The sequence below is a fragment of the Apus apus genome, chromosome 13 (genome assembly GCF_020740795.1).
Source record: "Apus apus isolate bApuApu2 chromosome 13, bApuApu2.pri.cur, whole genome shotgun sequence".
In the NCBI taxonomy this organism is placed as follows: domain Eukaryota; kingdom Metazoa; phylum Chordata; class Aves; order Apodiformes; family Apodidae; genus Apus; species Apus apus.
In genome coordinates, this window is record NC_067294.1 from 13,796,423 (window position 1) to 13,811,477 (window position 15,055).

Here is a 15,055-nt window from a genome sequence, read left to right on the forward strand (position 1 = left end):
GGTAACTCTGGGCCTTTTCATGTTTCCTTTCTGCTTTTCTTTCTTGTATTTTTAAACCACTGTTAAATTATACAAGTACAGAACGCATTGCTGCAGGATCTTTAGTATTATGCTAGCAGATAGCAGCGTTCCCTGTTTCTGCATTTGGCACTCTCCTTTTTTTCCTCTATTTCTCTAGCAAAAACATTTGCTTTTGAAGACAAATGTAGTCACGTTGGTATCATATGAAATTTTAAGTATGGCAGTATTGTTAGTGTAATTCCCAGAGGTGTGTGCTATGTCTAAAGCCAGGAATGATCTAAATAATTGAAACCTGGCTAAGAATATATCATTGAAAAGTAATGTGTAAAGATAAATAGTTTGTCACAGGATCTTTGGTGAATGTAAAATCAGTTAAAGAGCAGCAGCAGATGTCTAGAAGAAACAGGTCTATTGAAATGGTTTATATAATCTGAGATTTTTAGTCCTGCATGTTTGGATTGGAGCAAGGGGGTGTGAGGGAGTCACTGAAGCAGCAAAATAAACTGACTCTCCCCATCTTTGCCTCCTGTTTCTCAGGAGGAATGTGATGCTGTGTGTGTCTTCCATACCTCTGTTTTGAAATTCATCTAAGGTCACTCAGAGGAGATGCTACTTGAGTATCTGCCTCTAAATCTGGAGAGTAATGATTGTCATGTTTTGAGGGTGAGGAAGTGTCACGAACCGACGAGGGGCCGTTCTCCACAGAAAGAAAAAGAGACTCACTGTTAGACATAATTTTTTCGTAGCCATGCAAAGTGATTACATCTGTTCTCACACTCAGGGAAAGTTATAGAAAGGATGTAAGACCATCAGAATAAACAAAGTGGCAAGATTAAGTGACAAAAAAAGCATTACATAAATACTTAACTGGAAGTTTGATTGATTTATTTCTTCCTCTCTTTAGTTCCTTATTTAGTACTTCAGTTCTCTTCTTTCTTGTTTGATTAATAATTGATGTAATTTATATCCCAGTTTACCTCACATTTTAAATTCTTCTTGATACATACCTTTCAGTCACTGAGTAGAAGTAGATGTAATACTGATACAAATAATGGAAGAGCCCCTTCTCACTGGATTTAGCAGTTAGGCACATGTTAACATAATGAGTACCTGCATTACTTCTGAGGTTTGGATATCTATGTAAAATCAAGACTCGAATTTCTCTGTAGTTGGAAGTAGACACTCTTTAGTTACATTAAAGTGTTTGCCAGGAACCTGATGTGAAGCTTTCCCCTGTGTGCTTCTGTTCTTCACACAACAAATACATAACTAACTTTAAAGCAAAGTGACCCCACTGGGAAAGGCAAACCCAAGCTGGCAGTGGGATACGTCCTTTGGGCAGTAGCTGAGAGCACTGAAGAGTAACTAAAAATCAATGGATTTTGTTGCCTTCATGTTTTACACTGTTTACGTGTTAGTTACTGCAAGATGAATGGCAGTAATGGCAAGACATTCCCCGTTGCCTCTTTCTTGTGAACGCTATTGAACAGCTTTTGAATGTGCCTGCATCATTCTTGGTTTGTTTTCTTTTAACTTGGGCTCGTTTCTCTGATCTCTGAGTTCATTGCTACTGTGAGATCACTCTGTGCAATGACTGATTTAGTACATGGAGGCAGATCTTCAGCTGTAAATCAGCCTTTAATGTTCATGAAGGTTGACTGATTTACATCATATTATGATTCAGTCTTTACCTCTAGGCTTGAAATTTACAAGCTGAACAATTTATTTTGTATACATTTCACACTGTTTCACAGAACAAATATTTTAAATCCACTCTCTCCTTGGATCCTAATTTTTGGGTAAATTTTTTAGTTACATCCAGGGAGATGTCCACAGTGTTATTGATCATATGCTTTTCCAGACAGATTTAATTCATAAAGTTCCTTTAAACTCTAGAAGCTTCATGTTTGCTGCCACATCCCTCGTCCACTACAACTAATTACCAAGATGTGTGCTTAAGAAGGAGCATTTCTGCTCTTATCATCCTTCCCTTGCTGTGATTTATTTCAGGTTGCCATAATGAAGTATTTGTAGCATCACAGTTCATTACTGCATAAGTGAGTTTGATGTCACAGAATCGTTGTTTTCTTCCCTGTGCCTCTAGTTGAGAAAAGGAACAGACTGTAATTTGGAGGGAAGCCACCTCCATGGTTTATGTGCACATGCATGGTCTTGGAAATCAGCAGTGAAAAGAAGACAATACACAAAACCAAATGATTTTAAATAGAACTATTAAAATATATGCTTTGAAGGTGATAACTGAAAAAACAATTTGAAGATGATGCTGCTATATGAAGGACAAAGGCAGTTCATGCATCTAAGGTTAATTTTGTACTGAAGAGATGAAGCAGGATTAAGAGTATTTATAGCCATCCTAAATTAGCTAACAGCTTCATTGAAGAATGTTTTGTTGACTGAGAGATAGACTGAAAGCGATGGAATTACAGTGGTGAGAAAAGGAACTCCGAAATCCAAGAATTAAAATGTAAGAAGTATTAGCATGAATATAAAAAATGTGGTATTTTCAGGTACAGTAATGTTTCAGGAGTCCCTGCTAATCCTTTCACCCTGGGTTGGTGCGGGTGTTTGTTGAGGTGCGTCATAACTAGAGTGAATGAAATTATTACAGTTGGAAGCAAAATAACTGTTTTTAATGGCAAATAAGGAACGTCTGGATACTTTAAATCCACGTTGTTTTCCAGTTGTTGCCTTATTATGACTGTGCTGGTACTGGGGAGCAGCCCTTCAACGAGCTGCTGCCTGCCCCTCACCTGACGGCTGTGACACCTCACACTGATTGCTGGGGAAAGGTGGTTGGGACTGGTTGGGTGTTGGGTTTATTTGCAGATTTTTCTTACCAGTCACACATGTGCAGAAGCATGGTCCTGTGATGGCAGCTGCCTAAAGAGGTTGATTGTGGCAGCCCTGCCTGGTACAGGGGGCTGGTGCCCAGCAGGCTACTTTCATCTTACCCCTCTTGACCTACCTTTCGCCCTAAGTTTTCAGGTTGTATTTAACAGTCATGCATACTCTGTGTTTTACTTGGACTACAATTTTCCTTATTAGACTCAGTAAAAGAACTAGAATCCTGAAAGCCAGTCAGCTTTTCCCAATGTCTAATCCAAGTATTAGATTACTAAAAAGACAGTATCAGCTTTTGAACATCTTTTGAACTCTTGTTTACTGCTGTTGTGATATGGTGGAGTTTCTAGTACTGGTAATGTAAGTAGATACTCTGTGAAATAGAGATATTTTAGATTTATTTTTTTAAAACACAAAATTAAGGAAATTAAAACGTAACATCTGCATTAGTGCAGCATTAAAACTATAATTTTAATAGCTCAAAGTCAGTGCAAAAAATGTTTCATAAACTAAGCATTTTCTTCATACTATTCCATGCTTAGTTACAACATGACTACTAATGCAAAGACTGTTTTTTCAAAACCCTGTAAGGATTACATTATTCTCATCAGTGTTAGATGTCAAAATACTGACTTTGAAAATGTCAGAAAATACACACAGTGAATATGATTTAATGATGCTGAGAAGCCTTAGCATATTTACTGCCTGATTTTGAAGGTTTAAATTTTGTCTTCATTAATGCCAGTTCTTATTTAATTGAAACTGGGTTTTTTAACAGCATTGCCAGCAATTTTGCCAGTCTTATTGGCAAATGACAGTGTCATTTAATTTTAGAATGTGTTTTGCATGCATTGTTTTACTTTTCTTTTCAAGAAAGTTTTTTCCTTGGGACAAAAAACATAAATTCCAAACAAAAAAATCTCAGAGAAATGACATAATGCTAGGCCTTTCTTGACAGCTTTTATGATAGCTGGTACCACTAATAAATGATATGAGGAAATTCTCCAATTATTTGCACACTAGCTGAAAGTTCATCAACCTGTTTTCTTTTGATACTACAACAGTAATGAAATATGTACTGATTTTTACAATGAGTTCATTGAGCTTGTGATACCACATTGAAGCCTTCCCAGCACATTGAGAACTGTCTCAGTGGAGTTTAGGCTAGATCCTAGACTTCGTAATTTTTGTTTGGGTAGTCAGACAATTTCCATAACGTGGACTGAGACTTACACATATGAACTAGAAAAGTTGTGGCTCAATTGGCCTTTCTGTACCTTGTGTTACTGCTGTGACTCTGCAAGTCTTCATTTCTTGTTTTGATTTAATGTGGCTCTTGTGGCAAAGGGATGATGAGCTCTACCATAGGTAGTTGTTTGCTCTGTTTAGGGTAACATCTGGTAGGGCTGAGGTTTTGTTGAAGCCCTACAAGCAAGAAAGGAGAAAAACTCAGAGTCCAGTTATGTGTCTGGTACTAATATATAATACAAAATAACCAAACCCTTCCCCCAAAATTATAATAATAATTAGTTTCTCCAGCTGTGCAGGAGAATTAGGCATTTGTTAAGGCATTAGAAAGCAGGAAGACATAGACTGGTCAGTCAAAATATGCTGTTGATCATTGTTGTTAGGATATGCATTTTTATTCCTGGATTCAGTCCCAGAATTATTTGGCTCTGTTTTGTATAACGTAGAGAATTTCTTCTCTCTTGTCCTTGATATAATAGAGCCTTACAGTGCCACAGTTTTAGCTGGTTAACCACTATAGAAAAGGACTGTGCACAGTTGTAGCAAATATGGTGCAAATCAGTAAAATACTGCCTGGAAATCAAGCCATCAGTACTTTTCCTTGTGTACTACTACTATTTTTTTTAAGGGTGCAGGAGGAGAATATGGAAATTAGTCCCATCTGTAGTTCCTAGCAGCTAAGTGGAATTTTTCCAGTAGGTTCTCAATTGTAGTGGGATGCAAGATGAGAGCCTGCAGAGGGGGGAGGTAGGAGAAAGGAGGGTGCAGCAGGTATTGAACAGCAGTACAGACTGATATGAATACAAATGAGCTCCAAGGTAGACCTTGGTAGGATCTTAAAAGTGATGTAGATGAACTCCATAAAAATTCACTATATGTTTCAGTGAGGTTCTTTGAAAATAATTCTGGCATAGAGTATATATTTTTAATGCTTCACAGGGAGATAAATAGCAGAAATATACAATACAGATGTTAAAATAATTATTTAAGGTCAGATTTTAAGATTTCTCAGGCTCCTTAACTAACACACTTACTTTAAAAAAGCTGTTTAAAGCATTCTGTTGTTCTCAATAAATATCCATGTTTATTTTAAGAAGTGCTTTACAGATTTGTTTTAATTCCACCTAAAGCCCTCCAGTGGCTGGAAAACTTCATATTCAAGTCCAGGTGTACAGGCAAATCTGGAATGTATTTCTAAGATGCTGTTGCATAGTTATTAGGAGTATTATTAATGACAGCTATTTTTGTTGTTGTTTTTGATTGCCACAAGAGAACACAGAAGCTTGCAGCTGGGATTCTTTGAAGCAACATTCTATTCTTTAGGGAGCTTTTATTTCAATAAAAACAATGAAATCAGTTAGCAGAGGTAATAAAATAATTATAGTAATTTGTTTTGGCTTGTAAGTGTTGAATCCCCTTAGCTAATCATCCACTTAAAGCTGTTACTCAGAGTGCCCTAGTTGCTTTTGCCTTAAACATCATGAGTTCCTATTAACTGATAAATCAATTTTTAATAAATTCCTGCTGTGCTTTTCTGTTAGTGTTAATCTGAACACTATCAATAATGTAATCTGTTGTTATCCAAAAGTAGTGAAGGGTATTTCCCATTGTCCAATCAATAAGAACAGTCACTCCTTGGCTTCTTTTTACCTGGTTACAACCATACTTGAAGCTCTCCTGTTTGCATTTAGGAAAAGCTCATGGTTCACCAACAGGAGAGTTTGTTCACAGGGTGTTCAGAAAACCCTCCATGTGAGCTGGCTGCACACCCTTCCAGCTCCTGCATTAACAGAAATGCCCATCTGCTGGTGCAGGGGAAGCACAGTAATGACTGCTCTGAAACCAATACACATTGTTCTCTGAGTAATTTAAACTTTGTTTCATTGTACTTCAATGTGGCTTCTAAAAAGCCCTTTAGATGATCAAACCCAGAACAGACAAAGGTTCATTTCTGTCTAAACTCAGAGAAAAAAGTGTTCATCTTGCTTAAGATAACCACGACAAAATCCAAGTATATGAGTGGTTCCAGTGAGTGTTGCCCTTGTGTAAAGCACTCCGGTTCCTTTTCTCTGAGCCAGAGCCTTACAAGCATATGACAAAAGGAAAAATCCTGCAGTGAAAAACTGAGTGTCACTAGCAGCAATCTATATTGAAGTTGGTACCACAATGGTAATTTTAGCTACTTTACTCTGTATTTTGTCTCTCAGGCCACAAAAAGAGAGAGATTCTAAAGTACTAAAACTACTTGAGGAAGAAAGTCGTATTTTTTAAGAAGTGGAAAAGAGACTTCAGGATTCAGACAGTCCAGAATGTGGTTTCTTAGATTTATGGGCTTCATGATGATCATAAGGGTGTGGAAGTGTTGGCAAATTGTAGAAGGGTGTTTGGGATGGTAGTGGTTGGGCTTTCCTGTTTGTACATATGTTTGCCTTTTGCCTCAGCATGCTAATAGTGGTGGCTATTTTCAGTCATTTTCCCTGTTCAGTGCTCGTGAGAAGTGCAGGGACAGACTTCACGAATCCCTGAAAAGTGATAAGAGAATGTTGGTTTACCCTGACTATTTTAGGAAAAAGAAAACAGTTCTCCTCTTGATAGGTCTGTTAACTTTTGCACCCCAATTAAATTTTCAATAATACTCAAAAGTTGAGCAAAACCTGTCTTAGGCTTTGATATGTCGTTGAAACCATTCTCTAGATCTCTGCTTTTAAATACTGACTTAAAACTAAGGATGCTTGGAAGTCTATTATTGAGAGATTTTGATATCCACATTTGTCTCTTTTTCTAAGGAGTGTTTTTTGTTTTCTTTTTGGAGGAATATAAATTAACATCTTTTGGGAGTTACAGTCAGGAAGTGAATAGGAGTGTAAACTCTGCATTGCATCATTTTATTCCTTTAGGAGTCACATTTTACTCACAGTGAAGGAACAAAAATTGCCATCTCTCCTGAAAAAGATTAAATTAAACTATGCTGCATAAGGTGTTTTGACAATTCTATAGAATATAATGATGAGAGTTTTGATAAAAGTTGCATTTTTAAGGAAATGCTTTAAAATATAATTGTTCTGTTTCTGTGAGGCTGTAATGGATGAAAAATACTTCTGGTTTTTTGTTTGTTTGTTTGCATATCTGACTGTTAATACCTAACATGGAGGTTTCTTTTTCTTTATTGTGCCTCTAAATCTATTATTCGCTTTCATGTCTTGGTAGAGGCAATGATGAGGTCTCCTTTAACATGAAACTGAGGGAGGGGTGTGATTGCACGTGTATTGCCCCTCATGAATGAGTTCTGCAATGCAGAGATTGAAATCACCTATAATATAAAGAACCAGGTCAATGCATTCCTCTGCTGAGCTTTGCTAACCCTTATAAAGAACCTTGGAATATGGTTCTTCCGGAAAAAGCTGCTGTAAACAGTCCATATAATTAATTTTTAGTTAACTACAGGAGAGTAAAGACTTCTTGGAAAAGTAAAAAACTATTCCAGTAATTAGTCTGCTTCAAAAATGGAAATGTAAAGTCTAATATGATAAATGCTGGTGTGATTAATTAATGTTAATAATTTACTTGACTTAATTGGGAATAATAAAAAGGTAAATACATATACAATTGTTCATGACTTAAAAATATAATCTGGTTATTTTAGTAGTTTACAGAATGCCTTTCATATTCTATTATTTAATTTGTAATTTTTTTGGTTTGACATCTGTGATTTTTGGTTTACTTTGTAGTAGCAATGCAACAAGTAAGAGAAAAGTTAATTATGTATCATGGCATGTTTTTCTTAAAGCCTCTGCTCCAGACATCATTTGATTACCAAACATCACAGCTTTCAAACGCATGAAGAAAAAAGCTTGAATTTATTTATTTCCCTTTCATAGAGGGAAAATAAATAAGATTACAAAAAGTGCAGTTTGAAAGGTTACACTTTGTAAAGACAGTATCATGTTGTCAAGCAGCTTGCTAATGGTTTTTGACTGCTTTTGTTCACCAATATTTAATTCAAGGTTTTCTTTACATCTTTGGCTTAATTTTTTTGCTTTGATAAATGCTGGAAATGGGAAAGGAGGTAGTACAATTCAATTTGCAGGCCAGAGAGTGTGTTACTGTGGTGGTCAATTTGTGTAAAATCTCAAATTTAAAAAAAATTAAATAATTAGAACAAAGGCACTCTAATCTCATGGCCAAACAGGACAGTACTCAAAAGACTTTTTCAGTCACCATGAAGCTTTTCCTCTCTTAAAATGCAGCAATATCTCCTCACTTAGAAGCAAAAAAAGATTTCTGTAAGTGATGGATTTAACACACTGGATAACCTTTTCATTAGACAATTATGTGTTGCAGTCCATGGGATATGAACTGTCTATTTTTTGTAGTACGTTTTCAGATGTCAATGACCCTATTTCATGGAATATAAGTCACACTGTGAATTTAAAGATCTGAAGAAAATCAATAGATGAGACATTGAAGCTTCTTTATATCAACTGAAAATAATGTTTTTAGGGGTTTTTTCTCTCTTTTTTAATCTTCTTTCTGAAAACTTAACCCAAACAACAAACCATCATTGAAAGACTTGGATAATAATTACTAGAGTCTTGGATTTTAGTGTAAAGAGCTTTTGTATCCTAGCAGTGTTTTAAGTCCTAATCCACTAGGTACAATACCTCTGGGTAAGACACCAGCAATGCAAGAGAGTTAATCCAGTGAGCAATAAAATGTATTGCTTTACATCAGTTTTTATAATCTTGTCTTAGCTTCACAATCAATAAAACCCAAATTGTACAGACACAATTCACATTAAACTAGTTTAAATAATACATATAATTACATTTTTAATTACATATGCATGCATTTGGTGTTAATAATAGGGGAGACATTTTCACAAATATACCTTTCACTAACACCTTAATCAAAGTTAAAGAAATGAGACTGTCCTTTAGTATGCTCCCTCCTAGAATTCCTATATATGTGTACAAAACCATCACTTTCTTCCTGTCTCTCACCTGTTACACAGATTTGAAAGTTCCATTTTGGACAGTTGAAAATTTTAGAGAAGCCCCATTCTCAGGAGTGTGTTTTAAACACAACGTTTCTCAGAAAAAAAGACTGGATCACCTTATGCACTGATTGTATGTAATCCAACAGGTTTAATCCTGAAAAAGATGCTGTAGTGATTGTAGATATTTTTTTTCTCTTATAAAAATTATTTAGGATTTGCAAACAGGCAGAACATTGGAGTTCATTGCTTTATTCTCTTGTATATATGGATATAAACTCTGAAAATCACTTCAATAGTGAAACATGAGAGGAAATGACTACAACAAAGTGGAACAACAGTCCCAGTTGTGACAAATTTCAAGGACACTTACCCTGCCACTTAGTCAGAGTTAATAATTTAACCTTTTTTAATGAGCAAAATACCAGCAAAACCATCAATTCTTAATGCAATACAAATCTAAACAAATTTTTTTTAAAAATAATTTAAAAAATCAGTGCAGGTATGCAGAGTAAATATCAAATATTATTCTTTCATCTGGTTTGTACTCAGGAAACAGGGATTATTGGAAGAACTCTGCAAGATAACAAAAATATGTCTCAGATAAAGAATCATATTTATGTATGATGAAGCAAAACCACAGGTGAGGTATTATTTTAAATAAATGGCATTTATTTAGTGGCAATGCTGAAGTTGTTGGTAATTTTCATCATTTTAATTTCTTAATTTATGTCTTTATATTCATTTCCAGTTAAAAGATAATAAATATAATAAACAGTTGAGGAGAACATTTTCAGTTTACAGAAAGTCTGTGTTTCTGGAGTTATGTTTGTGTTTCAGTTAGCATATTTTTATTTCAGTTGGTCGATACCATATTTCTCAAGTAGAATTGTAAACATAAATTGATAAGAGTTCATTTTAAGGATATGTTTAGCATTATGAAACATATGAGAATGATTATGCATCAGAAAAATTGGTGACAAGGTAATTTTAAAATTTAAAGCATTCTAAAAAATCATCCACAAGTCTCAGACTGAGTTGGCAGGCACTTTGGCTGAAGATATGGTCCATGCTTTACTTCTCATTATAGTTTTGAGGGACTACTCATGTATAACCTTCAGCTTTAATGCAGTATTGAAACATTTCATTCGTTTTATAATGTGTCCTCCTGCTTTTAGGTACTTCAGACAGTATCTTAGGGGCTGTGTTTTTCTAATGAAAGACCACTAGAGATACAGGCAAGTAACAGGCCATGGTGAGAATTATGTGGAGAACATGGATTGGTGTGAAACTGTTGCAAGATACAGATGGTTTAGGACTGCACATTCTTCCAGCTTAGAACTTCACTTGGAGAGACAAATTGTGTAACAACTAATGAAAAGTTGCTTTAGATTTGTGTCGTGAGGAGCAATGTGAGCATCAGAGAAAAGTTGGTGAAATGAAGGGAGAGCATCTCAAAGATCTACGTAGATGTGAAAACCGTCACCAAGGAAGGTGGAGTAACTTGCTTAAGGTCAGAGCAGGACTCAGATCTCTTTTGCATCATTTCACTATACTTCTTATGCATCAGTTCCTAAATCTCATACGCCCGATCTCATAAACCCACTTTTGCTAATTCGGTTGATCTAATAAGATCGGGATACTTTTCAGTATTGATTGGTGTAAGTGTGGCTTGACGGCAGAATCATTACATTTTTAATCCACCAGCCATTACTATTCTCAACTGAAATCCAGTTTATTCGATTAAGGACTGCCATTACTAATTGTTTTTAAGTGTTGCTTGGATGCTTCTAGTTCATTTTGGTTCTTCAGCAATATTTTACAGTTCTGCACTCAGTAATTCATTCAACTTTATGTTGTGCTGCCTGACCAAAGCCAGAAAAGGGAAGCTGCTAGAAAATCCTGGAACAAAAGCTAGGACTTAAATGATAACTTTCAGAAAACAGGGGCTTAATGGCTTTCTGCACTGCATATGAGCTGCATCTTTATGTCCATTCATTCTTTGCATTGAATTAAAGCATGCCTGGTGGCAACCATCACTGAGTTTGCCTGCTGATCTCACATCTATTCATGCAGTTCTGCGGGAAAGGTCAGATAAGGATAACATGTCAAAAGGGTATAATTAAGATTCAGAAAGATTAATACCTGTGGTATTTAGTGAAATTGCCTTCTAGTGGAATGCTCATCTATTACTGTGATATTTAACATTTCTGCTGTTAAAATGTTAGTGCTTGTAAAAATACAAAATTGGTGGCAGACATTTGGTTTATATACTCTTCTTATACCAAAAAAGAACCCCATAGGAAATCAAATCAGGTGTTGTCTTGGGGTTGTTTTTTTTTTTTTAATGTGGTTTTCTTATGTGTAAGTCTTTCAGTATTTCCACTATACATTTGTATTTGGTAAGGTTATTTAAGTGATGTCAATCAGTTTGACAAGTGGTGTCAATTTGAGAGGATGAGGGAGAACATACCAGTAACAATATCTGAGATGTGTGGAACGGTCTCTAGTGAAATGAAAATTATACATCTGTAGGATGAAGAGGAATAAATGTTATTTAATTCAACATCAAGAAAAAGATCTTTTTAACATGATTCAGCACATACTTAATACATAATCGAAAGCAGATGAGAAGCCTTACTGCAGTTTGTGGTACAAAGGAGCTGCAGTGCCTCCAACTATTCCAGCTACTATACAAATACATAAAAGATGGCACACTTCCCAAAAAGTTCAATTAAGATGAGAATACTAGAGCAAACTAACAACCCAAACTACGTAAAGTTAAAATAGTAACTAGACAGCTGTTAACATAATGAAGTAATAAGTTTTCTTTTGCTTACTCGTTATGAACATTGCAAGTAGTTTTTTATTTTGCACATTCACTTCAAATCTAAAAAAAAATAAATGTATGCACAGTACAATGCTGAAAATAATATAAAACCAAATTTGAATGAAAATCTGAAGTGTTTTCCTGAATTCCTGTTATTTTTTAATATTTTGTTTCTAAAGTAAATGGAAATTTTGCTTTAGTGATACATAGATCCTGCAAGACATTTACATGAATCATCCTTTTACAAATGGAGCTGATAATTGAGTCATAGGTAGGGGATGTCTAGATTTACACTGCAAAACTTCTATATAGCTTGGCTACAGGTATAACAAGTATCAAGATTTTGAGTAGTGGCTTAACTAAATATGCTATATTAAATGTTGTATGACACAACATGCACTGCCATTAAATTAGAAATTTTTGTTACTGTAACACTAGGCTCTGTAACTGAGTTCAAAGCAAGGAAGTTCAGAGCTATCACTGACATCACCACTAGAGTAGGTGATATGAGAGTTTACAAGATGACACCCAACATTTCTGTGGTTCTGAGAAAAGTATAATTACTGTGTGTGTCATATCACTACTCCATTGATTTAATTGTGGGTGCATTTTATTTACAAAATTACAAATCAATTTAGTTAATGTAATTAACAGTGTTTGTCTGTCCATCTTGGCCTGAGCCTGACTGTACTTCCAGCTGAGCACAGAAGGATATTTGGAAGGTTCAGGATGCTTCTGTTTTAAAACAGCTTTCACTAGATGTCTTCCAAAGCTTTGGGAATGTCTTTGTATCAATTATAATTTAGGAAAATAATTTCTTTATCTGTTGGTAGAGATTCAGTTCTTAGACTTCCCAGTCTAAGGAAAGACAAGACAAGGTTATCCCTTTGGCTGTTTCGGGAAGAATGTGCTGTTTGTTTGGGTTTGTGCTATAAATAATTATGGTGAAGTTTTTTTATGCATAGTCCTATTGAATCTATAAAAATTATTTGCGTAAGAGTTTGTGGGATCACACACAAATCTTTTTGTTGTTTTTTTCTAATTAGTATGTATGTTACATTCTAAATTCCTCTTCATTCTTCCATATCTTCAGATAGATCTTGCTGTAATCTTCAAGTCTCCTCTACATGCTAGGAATTGCAATTCAACCAAAAAACTGCACTCACTGTTACTGAGGATGTGACTGCACTTTAAAAAGTAGAATATACTTTGGGTTGCCTTCAGACCCACAGTTGCCACTTTTGCACAAGTCCACAATTTAATTGACATATCTCATGTAAAATTTTCCATTAGCAACAGCAAGTTGTTTTCTAACTACTGGACATTGTTTTGTATAGAATGCATGGTAATTACTTACTTCTCTTTTATGGCTTAGTGGAAGAAAGTAACAGGAAGGAAATGAGTAATAAGGACTAGAATAAGACTTAAAGGAAAGAGAGAAGGTAAGCTGAGATATGGGAGAGATGGAAATTTGTTTGGAATAAATGCAGGTGTGTTGTTCTGTGTTCTTTCAGCTGGATGGAATGGAGTGTTGTCACTGTAGAGGCTTACATGGAGATCAGAGCTGACGGGGAGAAAAAGTGGGAAAATACTGGGGGAGTGGGTTGGGTGAGGGATCAGGTGTAGCTGGAAAGGGCCAATGCAATCATGAGTGCTCAAAATACATTTTGTGTGATGGGTACTGAAGATAGAAGGATGGTTATAGAATGTTCAGCCCTTCTTGCTACCGTAGATCATACTGATCTAGGAACAGGAACGAGGTATGAGGATGGGGCTATAGCCTGGTAGCAGTTCTGGACTCTGTGTTACTCCCAAAGTACAAACAAGGCTAGGCATGGCTTTCCTGTCTGCTGCTGGCCAGAAAAAAAAAAATACTGGAGTTGAATGATTCTGTTTTAGACTTAGGTAACACCGTGCTCCTCTGAAACTGCCAAATTCATATAGTGAAGCAAGTGATTAAACACCTTATTGAATTTTACTTTATTTTGTCAGCTTCTAATAGGAAAACATAAATACTCAGTGTCATAAGTAGCTTGTTTTTAAACACAAAAATAGACTGCAAAAAACAATTGAAACAAAACAATTTTAAATGATTTTGTTCAGTCTTTACTCAGGCAGAATTTCCAATGAAAGGGATTGAAAGATAAGTAAAAATTAGCAAATTTTATCTACCTGAAAAGTAGCTAAAGTAAAAACATAAACTGAGTTTATAATTGCAGGTATTTGTAGAATGATAAGTTCTGTAAGCACACCTGCTCGGATAATGGATTTTTTTAAATCTTTTTTAAGCAGAAACAAGAAATAGAAATAGTCTCCCATGCATCTTACCTATTTAGAATCACACGTTTTACCTGCACATAGCAAGGTTTTCCAAGTATGCAGCAATTGCTCTTGAATTAATTGACTACTTGCTGGCTTCCTATTGCCTGTATTACTGACTTAATTAACTAGTTGTTTCTCTTAACTTGTTATAAATGTATTTGTGTATGTGTGTGGCAATAAAGGCAAAGGCATTGAAGACATAAGAAGCATGCAGAGGATTTTTGTCACTCATGAAGGCATGATTTGCCTTTGTAAACTGCAGGTATCAAAGCAGCTTTTCTATTCTGTTTGGACACACCATGTAGTAACAGGAGGATGAGAGGCAGCTGTGCTTCAGACCACATGAAGTAATTTGCAGACACATTTTAATTGCCTTTTAGAGAGTATGAAGGAGTTCCAAATAGTCTAATGAGTTCCAGCAAACACCTGTGAAATGCTTTTTAGACCCCCATGTAAAACTGAAATTAAGAAAGAAGGCAAGCACATATCTAGCATGTATATTCTAATAGAGGCCTGAGAAGAAAAATGTGTTTTCTAAAGGACTCACCACATTTTCTAAGACAAAAATCAGGAAAACCACAAACTGTTCTATATTTTCCTATCTGCAAAAAGAGATAGATTTCGGCAGAAAGTCTTTGTAGAACAGTTAGTATAAGAGCCTTAGGAGCAGAGGCTTGTTTGAGGTTGCATTGTTAATAGTTTCAATGTATAAATGTATTTTTAATCATTATGTTGTATCTCAGCAAATAATTACGGTCAATTGTAAAGCCAAGCATATG